This window comes from Ursus maritimus, unplaced genomic scaffold, assembly GCF_017311325.1.
Source record: "Ursus maritimus isolate PB19 unplaced genomic scaffold, ASM1731132v1 scaffold_4, whole genome shotgun sequence".
Classification (NCBI taxonomy): Eukaryota; Metazoa; Chordata; class Mammalia; order Carnivora; family Ursidae; genus Ursus; species Ursus maritimus.
This window is the reverse complement of record NW_024426552.1, coordinates 64512379-64527033: the sequence shown is the minus strand read 5'-3', so window position 1 is coordinate 64527033 and position 14655 is coordinate 64512379. Positions and strand designations below refer to the sequence as shown.

The 14655-nt window shown below is 43.5% G+C and overlaps 1 protein-coding gene across 2 annotated transcripts in view; it reads right to left on the bottom strand.

Moving 5' to 3' along the window:
• The window catches only part of CD86 (CD86 molecule), an 84547-nt gene extending 80257 nt beyond the window's left edge, over window positions 1–4290 (bottom strand). The window contains exon 1 of one of the 2 annotated variants that reach the window (XM_040621319.1): window positions 3912–4290. The gene's annotated coding sequence lies outside the window, so the exon portion shown is untranslated. The other variant, XM_040621318.1, reaches the window with a different exon arrangement.
• Window positions 4291–14655: the final 10365 nt, after the last annotated feature.

Here is a 14655-nt window from a genome sequence, read left to right as displayed (position 1 = left end):
AATATGCAAGTCTGATCATGCCTCACCCAGCTTAAAACCCTTCACTGCTTTCCCATTGTCTACTGTATGAAGTCTTAGTTCTCCAGCTGGTCATACAAGGCCCTTTATTTACCCTGGCTCTCTAACATATTTTCCTACCACTCCCCACCTTGCCCTAGCAAAACTGAAGTGCTTATAGTTCAACTGTGCTATTCCCTGGTGCTATGATTTTTGCACATAGTCTTTCTGTTTGGATTGCTCTGGCAAAATCTTTTCACTTTCAAACCCAGCTCACATGTCACTTCTTTCAGAAACTATGGATAAAGAGCTCAGCAATATTTATTGAGCACCACCTATATGTCAGCTAGATGCCAGACATACAAAATGCATAAGATGTGTTCCAAACGTTGTGGCATCAGTTAGCTAGTTTCATTTCTTGCCTCCCTTTAGGTTTAATGGCCTGGAGCAGTATTTTTACTTACATGCTTATTTTCTTTCTTTCATTCTTTTTAAAAAAAAATATTTTATTTCTTTATTTGACAGAGAGTATAAGCAGGGGGAGCAGCAGGCAGAGGGAGAGGGAAAGGAGACTCCCTGCTCAGCAGGTAGCCCAATATGGGCCTTGATCCCAGGACGCTGGGATCATGAGCTGAGCTGAAGGCAGATCTTAACCGATTGAGCCACCCAGGCGCCCCTCTTTCTTTCGTTCTTGATAAATACACAGTTAGATATAAAAATATCACACTTTTCTTAAGAAGAGATGTACATGCATATAGAGACAAGTATTCAGTAACATTTATGGACAGTTTTAACTAGAAAGTGTGATTATAAATGATGAAATCATAAGCTCTGTATTTTGTGGTTAGACTCTGGACCAATGAACACAAAGAAACACAGTATGGCTAGGGTAGTAATTAAGGGTGTGTTCTCTGAAGGCAGATTGCCTGAATTTGCATCCCAGCTTTGCTACTTACAAGCTGGGTGACCCTGGGTAAGTAACTGGACCTTTGTCCCTCAAGTTCCTAAGCTGTAAAATGGGGACAATAATAATCCCTGCCTCAGTGTTGTTGAGAGAATTATTGAAGTTAATATAAAAGTGCTGAGAATAGTCCCAAGCACATTATAAGTGTTTAATAAATGGTACCTATTTTTACTTTGTATATGAGGACACTTTTGTCTCAGTCTCTATCAGCAGGTCAAGTGACTTTCACTTCTATATTGAGCAATACAAGAACTGTTTGTTGTTCTGAGCCAAATGTATATTTTTACCAAATTTTTATTGAACCAATGCCACATGTTGGCAGAACAACTGGCCCAGGAAAGCTCATAGTAGTGGAATGGAGTTTTACTTCATATAGAGCTAAATGATCTCTGTGGAAACAAACAGCAGTAGCTGACAGAGTCAACTAGCTGTAAATTCAGATCGAGACATAGCTAGGTGAGACTGTATGGTCTAAGAGCTAACAGCAGAAGGTATGGAGTCAGACTGCCTCACTTAGATTCATAACTCTACCACTTACAAGCTTTGTTACCTTGGGCAAGTTACTTCTTTGTACCTCAGCTGCCACATTATTATCAATGGAATTGATAATAACAGAAAAACAGTCTCTATTATGTATAGTTACTGTAGAAATGTAATGAGATAATGCATATAAAGCACTTAGAACATTGCTTGGTACAGAATATAAGTGGTAAAGAAAAAGATGCATGTAGTAAGCAGAGAAATATATAATCTATGTGTTCACTCCAAGAAAAGCAATGGAGGTAAATGTTCAACTGAATGAGTAATCCCAAGAAAAAATAAAAACATTTTAATTCTACTACACTTGGGATAACCTTTGTAAAAGTCATATTTTGTTACTATAGCAGCCTCCAATGTATGCCTCCAGTTATGCTGGGTTTAGCCCTCCAGAACTTCCCAAAATATGTTCCATGAAACATCTGCCCTAAGATATGTATAAGAAAAAGGGCTTTGGGGTTGAATAATACTGAAAAATGCTATATGACTTATTTCCTTAGAAATTTCAAATGTAGGGTCACCCGGGTAGCTCAGTTAGTTAAGCGTCTGCGTTTGGCTCAGGTCATGATCTCCAGGTCCTGGGATCAAGGTCTGCATCAGGCTCCTTGCTCAGCAGGGAGGCTCCTTGCTCAGCAGGGAGCCTGCTTCTCTCTCTGCCCCTCCCTGCTGCTTGTGAGCTGTCAAATAAATAAATAAATAAAATCTTTAAAAAAAAAGAAATTTCAAACGTATAGTGGCACTCTAAGGGCTTGAGAAATGCTGCAAAAATGTTTCGTTTAGTTTAATCCAGCATTTCTTGAATTTGATCACAGAGCCTTTTTTTCTATATGCTGTTTATTAACATGCCATGGAATAAACATGGAGAAATGTTGGCCTCCAATGAGTACTAAAAATGACCTTTATAGCAAAACAAGGGCTGAGGGGCATGGGAGGTAGGTTTGAAAGAGAGGGCTCATACTTTTTTAGACTGGGATTGAAAATTTGTCTAGAGCAATTTACAAATCTAGGGGCCACACAAACCCCTCAAGGTCACAAACACTCAAATACATACAATGTTCCTGGGAGCAATATTCACAGTCTGGAGGGGGCTGGGGGAGCACCCCTCACATTATATCCTGCTTCAGCTGCTGTGCTGAGATCCCACTGTGGAAGGTCTAAAGGCCCCTGAACATACTGTACCATCTGCCTTTGGCCATGTACTACCTGAATTTACTTCCCACTTTCTTGAAGAGAAGAGGCTACAGGAAAAACATTTAAAGTGGAGAGGCCCAATTGGGGAACTAGAGGCCAGACTCAGGGGGAAGAGGGGAAACTGGGAGAAGGGACTGGGTTGACCTCTAACCAGTTTCAGGACAAGGATGTTCCTCTGGGAGGAAGTGAGATGGGGGACACCAGTAGCTCTAATGAAGAGCACCCGTCACAGCAGAGCAGGTCAGGAGATACACTTAAGAAAAATAATATTGCCTTCCAAGGGCAGTGATGAGAATGGGAGCTTCCTGAGGGGCAGAAACCATGTTTAATGCATCTTTATAATTTTTTTCTTAAGGAAAAAGATGGCGGCTGGGGGTGGGGGGGGAGGAGAGTACAATGAATAATCCCTAATAAGGGAGAAGTGTATAAAACAGCTTGCTATTTCCATTAACCAGTGTTTAGGTGACTTTCCAAGTTAATGTTGTTGGTTGGTTAGTTCCTGAAGGCAGGTGTGTTTTACCGCTCCTGGTGGGTTCCTGCCAAGAAAGGAGAGACTGGATTATATCCTAGTTGGCCTGGTGCAGAGACCTTGGGAGGGCTGAGTCAGTGAGGAGCTGCTGAGCTGCACTTCACGCAGGAGGGAAACTAAGAACAAGGAATACATCAACACTAACAATGCCTAACTATGAGTGGTGGCAGCAGGATTTTTTTCTTATCTCCAATAATTTATTTTTCTAACTTTTCTATAATAAGCATCTATGACTTCTATATTTGTGGAAAATTAAATCTATCTCGCTAGGTTATACTGTCCATCTTTAGTTTCTAGAAAACCTGAGCAGACATTATGTGCAAACTTCATATTCGTGTGTTTTTAGTGGGGAAAAAAAGGTTTTCCAAGCATGTATGAGGGAATGGAAAATACAACGTAGGAAATACACCCCAGAAAGTTATATCCACATAATTCTACAAAGAGGGGAAGAAGTCTGCTAGGGATAAGATTTCCCAAGAACTTCTGGGGGGAAAATGGTAACGTTCTCTATAGGTGTGGCAAGAGACAGGGTTCCAGCGAGACGAATTACCTGGCAGCCTGGGGAGGAGGCGGTGGCTGGTAGGAAAGGTGGCCCGGGTCCTCCGGGACGGGGGGCGGAGCAGGAAAGGGCGGCGCGTGGGGGGCGGGAGGCGGAGCCGCTCGCGCCCAGGTGGGGATGAGCCGGGGCCGTACCTGCTCGGGGACCGCGGCCGGCCCTCCCGCCGCCCAGCGCCGAGAGAGCGGACAGCGGAGGGATTCCCTGGAGAAGCGGTGCGTCCTGGGGCGGCCGCCGTTGAAGAGAGACGCAGTGCCCCTGAGCTGACAGGGGCCAGAGAGCGGCCGGCATGGGCCCCGAGCTGCCTGCGCCTTGGCTACTGCTCTTCACCTGGCTCCCGGCAGGTGAGCCTTGGGACAAAGTGGGTCTCACCCTGGGCCCGGGGAGACAGGAAGCCATTGCTGCCTGGCCTTGCAGAACTGGTCACAGGCAGGCCAGTGGAGGCCTGGGCCGCGCTCTGGCAGCTCTTGGCACAGGCGCCAGGAGGTGCGGGGACTGGCTCGAGTTTCTGCCTGTGGGAACCTGTTGTTTTCCTCTTTTATTAGCCCCGGCCCTTGCGAAACAGGTGCAAATAAGGAAGAAACCCAGAGCCTCTGGGCTTCCGTCCTGCAGTCTGTAGGCACTTTTTGGTCTCGAAAGCTGAACTGTTAAACGTGGAAGCACCAGTCTTTTCGCCCCTCATTACTTTGCCCTTTCATCGGATGCTTGCTTTTAGGTTTTCAATATGGTGACAGAAATGCATTTATGTCGCTCCTGGGAGCTTATAACGTGTCCTCAGTGTCATGGGATGTTCGAAATGATTCCGAACCTGTTTTACAGGACTGAACCTTGCGTCTCTTTGCTCATCATGTTCAGTGTCGTTTTTCTACTTTCTTTGTATCCACCCACTTTCCTAACTTTATTCCTTGTTCGTTCTCTTCCCATCAGGTGCCCAAACACCCACCCACCCCTCCCTTCTCTTAACCTTCCCACCGTCTCCTTCGGAAAGCATGGGTTGGTGTCTCAGTGTATCTCTTGGAAATGTGACAGGAGTACGTATCTGCAGGAGTAAAATCAGGTAGGAAAGGATAGCCCAGTGCCTGACTGTGCAGGACTTCCAGCCCTTTTCAGTTTGGGTGTAGGTGTGACCTTGCAAACAGAACGGTATGAGTTCCCTTGGAAATTTCATTTTACCATTCCCCACCCCCTCTTTTAGAAATAACTGCCCTCTCATCTCTAGGTTGTCAGTGGGAAGTCTGCTCAGTTTGCTCACAGACCAACCTGAGTCTTGCATTTTTCTGAGGGAAAAGATGTAATATGAAGGTGCGGGCAGAATTTCATTTTTACCAGCTTGATAGGACTTGAAGACAACTCGGATGTAACTAAATCTCATTCAGCAAGATTCTACAATAGTTTAAGCTTAATGCTGAGAATAAAAAACGGAGAATTGCAAAAGGGTGAGAAAACTGGAAAATCAGTATTCCTAAGATCCTCGGGCTCATGCCATTTGCTGCAAGATATGTGTCCTATCAGTTGTCTGAAGTTGACCAGGGTAGATGTTGGACACATGGTACACAAGGAAATGGACTAAACCTCACCTAAGTTGAAGTGCCTGAAATTCCACCAGAGCAGTTACCCGCTTAGACTGTGACAGCAAAATCCTAAACGTCCCAGCTTCTCACAGTCCTCTCTCCTTTGCCTTATGTGTTTAGCTCAAATTCCACAGCAACTAGGTGTTTCTGAAGCTGCTCGAGCTGCCTTTTCAGGAAAATCGAGGTCTACTCCCACCTCTGCCCCTTAGCACCCCATCCCCAGATTAGGACTTTGTAGCCAGCCATCATCCAGGTCAATAGAATAAGAAAAGAAGCCTTACACACAAAGATCTTATTAGGATATAAACCCCAATCCTTAAATATCAGCATAATGTTTTAAAGGCTATTTGATTCTTATGAAGAATATTGAACACTGAACATTTTTTCAAATACAGTGATTATGACCAAAGGGTATATTCTTATAGTAAGCAGATTGCTAAATGGACAGGGACTGTTGTTGTTTTTTTTAAGATTTTATTTATTTATTTGTTAGAGAGAGAGCACAAGCAGGGGGGGAAGCAGGCTTTTCACCTAGCAGGGAGCCTGATGCGGAACTCGATCCCAGGGTCCTGGGATCATGACCTGAGCTGAAGGCGGATGCTTACTGACTGAGCCACCCAGGCGCCCCTGGACAGGGACTTTAGAAAGTGGGGTTCCAATTGTTCAGGAAAGAGCCATGCAGTGTTAGTAGCACGATGCTGAAGTGGTAAAATTCTACAAACTGCCGTGTTTCCTGCCTTCTTTAACTAGAAACCTACCTGCATGACCTGCTTTAGAACCAGAGAATTCTGAATTCAAAAAAGTCCTAAGTGAACATCTAATCTCACTTTTATTTCATAGGTACAAAATTGACATTTCAGCTGTTCAGACTCCAACACTTTGAGAGGAAATAACTATTTGAGCAGATATTTTCCCCAAATGTGTTTAGGAAATGTAAAAAAAAAAAAAAAAAAAAAAGACGAAGGAAAAAAAAAAGCTGCATTCAGCTATTTAATGTGCATTTGGATTTTGCATCCTCAATGTTTGTGTGACTCTGGTCAACTTACTGAACTGCTGGAAGTCTGCAGTAAACCGGGATGATTATAGTACATATCTCAAGATTTTTGTGAGGATTAAGCGATATGAAGATTTTAAGGCACTTAAGATAGTGGCTGAAACAAAGTGAGGGCTTAATAAATGTTAACCTTGGTGATAACAATACTCATGATTTAGACCCAAGGGGGACTTTTTAGAGCTAACTTTAAAGAAACAATTTAAGTGTCCCCTCCTCCTCCTTCCCCTATAGCTAAGAAACTGCAGTTAATAGTAAGTCAGGTGGACTGTCTGGAATTGGAATTCAGATTCTTTCTCTTACTAGCTGTGACTTCAGAGGAATTACTTCAATTCCCTTCATCTAGAAAACAGGTAAAATTCCTGACGAGCCCGTCACACTTCCCACCCTCCCATAAGGCCAATTTATGTTGGGGGGGTTAAGGTCAAGCACAGTATCTACAAAATGGTCATCACTCAGGAAATATTGGGTCCCTCCCCACCACCCCCACCTCTTTATTTTTAGACCAAACTTCCTAAAATTCTCTAAGATCAAACTGAAAATCAAGTTTCTTCTCTCACTTCCAGTATCTGCCAAAGCAGTGCTTTTCCTCAAACTTTTTTTTTACATTTCTCACTAAGAAATACAGTTTATGTTGTAACATGTACACATATATAAGATTTATAAAACAAACAAAAATACACATACACACAAACCCATTACTATGCTGGATAAAAGAATAACAAATTGACATCACATATTATTTTAATAGCATTTAAATTAGTAGAAAATAGTCCCCAAATTAACATTAAATAGAAAAATCCAGTAAGTTGATTTTCTCAAGTTCTGCTGCAAATTGCATTATGAACTTTGGAAAACCCAAGAGTATGTTCATTTTGGTCCATCACCCTGTTATTTTCTGTTTCTAGAGAAGAGTTAACCCAGCTTCTGGTTAGCATCCAAGTTTCTGCAGTTGTAAAGTGTGGGCCATTAGTGGAAATATATCAGATTTGGATATTGGCTAGCTAGTCAGTGTGACCTGTGGCCCTGATGAAGCCTCTCAGGTCAGGAAGTCCTGGGAACTTACCACAGTCCCTGTGCTCTGAGCTGTGGAAAGATCACTTGTCAGAGTTTTGGTTTATTTGTTTTTGTACTTCTTCAAAGTGTCTTTATTTAAAAAGAAACTTTTAGCACACAAATGATACTTGTTCCTTAAAACAAAACATCAAGATAATCTAAAGTAAGTACTGCAGCCTTTTCCATTATTGGCTCATGGTTCTGATTACCTCCAGCCAGCCTCAAAGTTTATTCCTGGAGTGAAATTTTAGTTTTCCACCCAAATGCTAAAAGGGTGTGTCTCATTGGGGCTTCTGTGAGTTTTTTTAAGATTATAGAGTGGAGTTAACTCACAGATTCACATAGCTCTCAACTTGTATCATTCTTCGGGAAATCAGCCAGCTGACTCCTAAGGGACACGATTCTTAGAGAGCATATAGGCCAGTAATTTTCCCTTGGTGGTGGGGATAAAGTGTGGAATCACGGTAAAGACTGAATGACATCTCAACCCCCAATGTAGTGGATAGGAAAGTGGAACTTCTCAGGCTAAGCGGGGTGTGGGTGGTGGATGGGAGCTGCCCACTCTGCTCCTTCATTACCTCCATGGGGTCCCTGAAGTAGCTCCCCAGAATCCCAGGGCTCTGCTGAACTCAAGTACAAATCACACCAGTCCCTGTCTGTCTTCCCCTCTGGGCCAGTTTTGCAGATAAGGAAATCTGTGTCCAGGAAGGTCACAGCCTTAGGCTGACACCATGGAGTTAGTTTGAGAGCTGACACCAGAACCCTAGCATCCTCACTTTTAGTCCATGGCTCTTTCCCCTGTTTCATACCATGGAGCAAGTTTGTGTTGTCTAATTGAATCCTGGTATGCAGAAATAGAAATAGATTGCCTCCTGGATATCTAACTAAATGCTATTTATTAGCCAACAAGGATGCCGTGGAATAAGATGCTGGGTCATTGATGTACTGTCCGGCTGGGTTTCTTTCAGCACAGGACTGTATTATATCATGTCCTTGGGGAAGAAGTAAAATGGTGTGTTTTAAGAATTAAGAAGACTTTGATCATGTGTCCTCTTTCTCTCATCTTTCTTTTTTTAAAATTAAGATTATTTATTTATTTGAGAGACAGAGATAACGACAGAAATAGGAGAGAGAGCAGGAGCAAGGAGGAGAGGGAGAAGCAGCCTCCCCATTGAGCAGGGAGCCTGATGCGGGCCTTGATCTGAGGACCCTGGGATCATGACCTTAGCCAAAGGCAGATGCTTAACCGACTGAGGCACCCAGGTGCCCCTCACATTTATTTCTGTAGTTTTCAACCTGTAAATCTTAGTGTAAGGTGGGGTCAGAGGAAGGCAGTTTTGACACTTTCTTCATTTCCCAAGCCCTATTAATCACCATGTTCTGTTTCTTAATCCCAGGATCTGCCCCCTCTTTTCTAATCCAGGTGATAAACCTCACACTAGCCTATTTTAAGCATCCTAACCATCTCCTTGCCTCGAGGCCTGCTACTGTCTCTGTCTCCTTCCAACCAGCCTTGACCCAGATGATAGGTTAACCTACCTGGGTTCATCTTTCCCACTTCACACTAATCCTCCAAGCACCTCTACTAGATCTCCATAGCTTTTAAGAATGCGTTAAAGCTCTTTGTTTGGATTTCAAGGCTCGCTCATTCTGGCCCCACTCCTTCGGGTAGCCTTCTCCCCAGTGATCCGGGCGTGCTCCCGTACTCCCTCTCCATTGCCACACACTTTGTTTTTTTGTCTGGCCATGCTACAAATGGTTAACTTTATTTATTTTCTGTACTTTTAGAGTGCTTAAAATTTGCTCCAGGCAGTTTAGCCTGTCTTGTGTGAATTCTTTGTTCTTCTGTTCAGCAAATGTTTAATGCATACCACGTACAAGGCATGCTGGCAAACACGAGCTGTGTGGCCTTACACCAGTTACTTAACCCCCCTGAGGATTTTTCTCATCTATGAAATGGAGATAAAATAAGGCTTATCTCATGGGTGTTTTACAAAGGTTAAATGAGATACTATATTAGAAAGCACCTGATACCATGGCTAACAACATAGCAAGTGCCCAGTACATATGTTTCCTCCCTAGCATGGCCACATGCTTAGCACCGCCCTGAGCCTCACGCTACGGAGTAGCGTACACCAGACCTTCGTTCAACATGGAATACATAGACGTAATTCCTCCTCTGCCCCAGCCCGCTTCTCTTTGTCCCCTTTCCCCATCTCCTAATTCTCTCGATCCCTTACTTCTGGTTCACACTCACAGCTACTCCTTCTTCCACTTGATCCTTTCATATTTGTACTGTTATCTAAGGAAATGTAACAAGTACCGATGGCAAATAGACTTGGGGAGATAGCTTGCTCAGACATAAACTCTGATAGGATTAAACTGTGTACTTTTTGTTAACCTGCTTAATGGAGCATAGGTGACTGGGTACATGAAAACACTCAAGAATTGAGACCTTCTGTCAGGAGTTAGCACTAAGCCACTGCCCCTTGCCTGGAAAGACCGTGCTCCTCCCACTGCCTGCCACTCCTCTCCAGGCAGGACCCTTCATGTGTAAAGGAGGGGAAATGCCATTCAGTCCCCTGAAAACAGTTCTTAGTTAAAACAAAATTTAAAAAAAAAGTTTTGTATCTATATCCCTGTGTTGTATGGATAAAATATTCTAGAAACTGTAAAACATCTTGCCCAATCTGATATGACACAGGGAAGACAGACTGAATAAAGAAATATACAAAGATATGCATGTGTTTGGAACACATAGCATTTAATTGTAAAGATAATCCTCTTTTGTTGGTATGTTTCCTTTCAACTTTAATATAGGACGTAGTCCCCACTCTGCACAGCAGTGTCGTCTTGGAAAGTACTTCATGGTAAGAATCAGAGAATCCTCTTCCACTTCCCTCCTTCCTAGGAGCTCGGATATCTCATCTGAAGTTAGTTTCCACCCTTAAATGACAGGTTTCCCTCCCTCTTTCAGAGGAGACAACCTGAGTGGGTTTGCCAGGGGACAAAGTGACGAAGCTTTAAAAGCTTTTAATGCCAGTTTACATTTGTATCCTTTTAATTCTTTCAAAATACTTTTACATGCTGTTTTCAATTGACCTCAATCTCTAAGGTGGGCAAGATAAGTACAAATGATACAAGTAAGAGCTAATGTTTATTCAGTGGCTATTATGTCCCAGGCTCTTTGCTAAGTGCCAGACATTTATTATCTCATTTAATCTTTACTACAACACTATCAGGGAAGTTTTGTTTTTTTTTTTTTTTTTAAGATTTATTTTTTTTAATCCCCTCTTATTTATTTATTTATTTATTTATTTATTTATTTTTACATTCTTCGTTTAAATTCAAATTAGTTAACATATACTGTATTATTAGTTTCAGGGGTTGAATTTAGTGATTCATCAGTTGCATATAACACCCAGTGCTCATTACATCAAGTGCCCTCCTTAATACCCATCACCCACCCCCCCTCCAGCAACCCTCAGTTTGTTGCCTAGAATTAAGTGTCTCTTATGGTTTGCCTCCCTCTCTATTTTCATCTTATTTTATTTTTCCTCCCCTTCCCCTATGTTAATCTGTTTTGTTTCTTAAATTCCACATAGGACTGAAATCATATGGTATTCGTCTTTCTCTGATTGATTTATTTCACTTAGCATAATACACTCTTGTTCGATCCACATCATTGCAAAGGGCAAGATTTCATTCTTTTTGATAGCTGGGTAATATTCCGCCACACGCACGCACGCGCACACACACGCACGCGCGCATACACACACACATCTTCCTTATCCATTCATCTGTCAGTGGACATCTGGACTCTTTCTATATTTTGGCTCTTGTGGACATTGCTGCTATAAACATTGAAAGATTTGTTTATTTTAGAGAAAGAGAGCACATGCACGCATGCGTGTGAGTGGGGAAGGGGCAAAGGGAGAGGGAAACAAGCAGATTCCCCACTGAGCAGGGAACCCGGTGCAGGGCTGGATTCCAGGACCCTGAGAGCATGACCTGAGCCAAAATCACAAGTCAGACACTTAACTGACTGAGCCACCCAGACACTCCTATCAGGGAAATATTATTATCATTCCAGGTTTGAATATAAAGAGGCAACCGTAGTTTGGAAGTAACTTGTCAGGTCTCTTAGCTGGTGGGGGAGTGGAGGCAGAATCTGAACTTAGGAAGTCAGTCTCCAGAATTGAAGTTTCAAAAAGAAAATGATCGAGATATTTAGGAAATCAGATGGCAGTTAGCTGAGGGGATGGAGATGCCACAGGATGAAGGACATTTAAGAATAGAAAGAGGTGCGCCTGGGTGGCTCAGTCGTTTAAGCATCTGACTCTTGATTTCAGTTCAGATCATGATCTCAGGGTTGTGAGATCGAGCCCCGAGCTTATGATTCTCTCTCTCCTTCTCCCTCTGCCCCTCCCCCCACCTCAAAAAAGAACAGAAAGAAAATATAAGAATTTGAAAACAGTTTAAAGAGCACAGATCCAAAAAGGACATCTACCTTGTTGAATCTGTTCCTCTTTTCAGCTCAGATTCTGCTGTTCCTAGTCTCTTCTTGAAGACTTTACCTGCGTAGTAGTGTGCATGCCCAATGTGGTTAGTTTTACCGAGAAGTCCAAGGCTAAAGGACAAGAAGGATGGGAGGGTTTTGCCTTTAAGATGGGCTGTCCTCCTCCCAATCTGGAAAATCCTCCTGCTTTTTGAGTCTAGCACCAAACTTCCACTTTGAAAGTCAAGCTTGCCTGCGTGGGAGAGATGAGGTTTACCCAAACCAGCAAAACCAAAACTCCAGCAAAACCAAATCCTGAAGCTGAGAGGGCTTGGCTTATTATCGTGTCTGAACCTTTGCCCATGTATATGAAGAGGACTGTTCCCACCCAGGGGGTTTTGTGAGGAGCACGGACCATGTGTGTACGTCACCTGGCACGCAGTAGATGCTGAGATCCAGAGCCATGGCTGAGACAAAGGGGGCGAGGTTTGCTGGTTGCTCAGTACCTTTTGTCCTGGGCCTCTTCCCCGCTCTTCTTGCAGAAGGCCAGGGGTAAAGGTCTGAGAGCTGGGCAGGTTGCTGTGGGGCTGGCAGACCCCCGGAGAACATGTGAGTAAGCTCAGTATGGTCAAAATCATGGGAACCTGACGTATTTCAGGGCTTGAAATTCACAGAGGGGATGAAATCAAAGAGAGGGTGAAGGAATAGTACCCAGGCAAAGCCAGTGCTGACGTTGGTAAAGGTGAGTCGTGTCACCGAAGGTGTGTATTGGCATAATAAAGGCATTCATGGAACGGGAGCTGAGGGAGGACTTGGTAATGAAGGTGATCACCCTTGTCCCCGTTCTCCTCCCTCAGAGTGTCAGATTCAGCAATCTTCAAAGCTCCCCCAGAGAAACTCCTTTCCAAATTCCTTTCTCTGACTCCCAGCAAACTTGCCCTCCTGCCCGATGTTCCACCTTTACACGAATAATGTTAACTACTGCCCTTTGAATGAATTGCTATGTATGTCTAATTACCATTCAGCAAAACAAAGAATATGTAGGTTATTAATCACAGTAGCAGAGTGACTGCTGCCAGTTGTCCCCTGGCTGTCCACTCCGATTATTTGCAGGCTAATGAGTACCAAACATTTTCCTTTATTTAGAGAAGAACCGGGCAGAGTGGAGAGAGCACTGCTCAGGGCGGGATCTTGACTCTGACCTCCTTAGAAAGTGAATGAACACAGACAAGCCGCTCATCTTTTCCAGTCTCAGATTTGTGGTGTGCAAAAATGGCCCTGATTGTTTTCTCCCAGGGGTCATATTTGGTGTGTAAAAGAAAATATTTGAAAGTACGGTGTGAACATAGGATTTTGTTTAGACCATAAACGGGTGTTTTTATCTCTGTTCTAATCCATATATTTACCGAGCCAAATAAGCTAGTGTTGACAGTGCCATCCTTGTCATCGTCAAAAGCTTACCTGTAGTGACTTCTCTTTGGTTAAAGCTGTGTTGGGTGAAAACTCCAAGGTCTATTGCAGGTCAGTTCTGGAAAAAAGAAAGGGGGATGGTGAGAGTGGAGAAGCAAAAATAATAAAGCAGATTATAAAACAATCCACGTTAGACTTGAGATGCTCGTCACCGGCTCTTCCATTCTGATTGGACTAATTTCCAGGAATCTTACAGCTGGTAGAGGCAGAAGCTATTTTCCCCCCAAACTGCTCAAGGCTCATTTTCAAAATGATAATCTTTATAGCTGGATGAGGAAGTCAACAGGCTTCCTAAAAAAATCCACTTTTGCCCTAGTACTCTACAGAAAAGTCTTCCGTGATTACCCATTAACTAGAAATAGATGCTTCAGTGAGATCTAGACTCCACCTGGTCTCCCCACCCCCAGTCACCACCACCAGCCCCGCCTTATTTATCCCTCTGTTTCCCATAAAGCCAGGGGCTGGTTCCCTCCAGGTTCCCCAAGTAGCTGCCCCTTCTTGATAAGGGACTCTGCTCTCTCTTTCCTTCTGTCTTGAAACTGTTTCTCTGCCTTCGTCCTATTTTTCGTGTGTAATCTTCATCCTACCTGAGTGTTAGGGTCCAGCTTATATTTCTTTCTTCCATGATTCTTCCCTGTCCACAGGTCTCCCCCGCATTTCTGCAGACCCTCTGTCCAGCATGCTTGTCACAGGCCCATCCTTATTTCAGCCCAGCCCTGGAGACAGTTTGGGTCATTTCTGGGGGCAAGGGCCTGTCCTGAGCTGCACCCTGTTCTTTCTCTGTGGATGTGAGGAAAGTGGGTACATGTGCCCATCATAAGGCACGGCTTACTATCTTACAAGGGCTGTGTCCCGAACGTGAGGCAGGATCCAGAACTGTGTGGCCATGGTCTTTGAGCCAGGCCCACCCAGCTGCTGTGTAAGGGGTGAGGGCAGGAGCTAAATGTTTGTTTGTGGGAGTATCTCAGTCAAAACGGGAACACGGGAACATTCTAACATGTTGGTTATGTGTGGACCTCTGACCATGCCCTCTGTGCCACCGGGTTCCTCATCAAGGCAGACCTGGAGCTGCATGTTTGTAGCTTTGGAGGCTAGGGAGAGGGAGTTTCTAAAAAGACAAAAGAAAAATTCTTAATATCTTCAACTCTTTCTTAATAAAATTTGTCACAGTCTGATCATTTTTATTTATTTCATGCTCAGGTTGGCCACCTGTCCTGCCAGTTTCTACTGTTAAT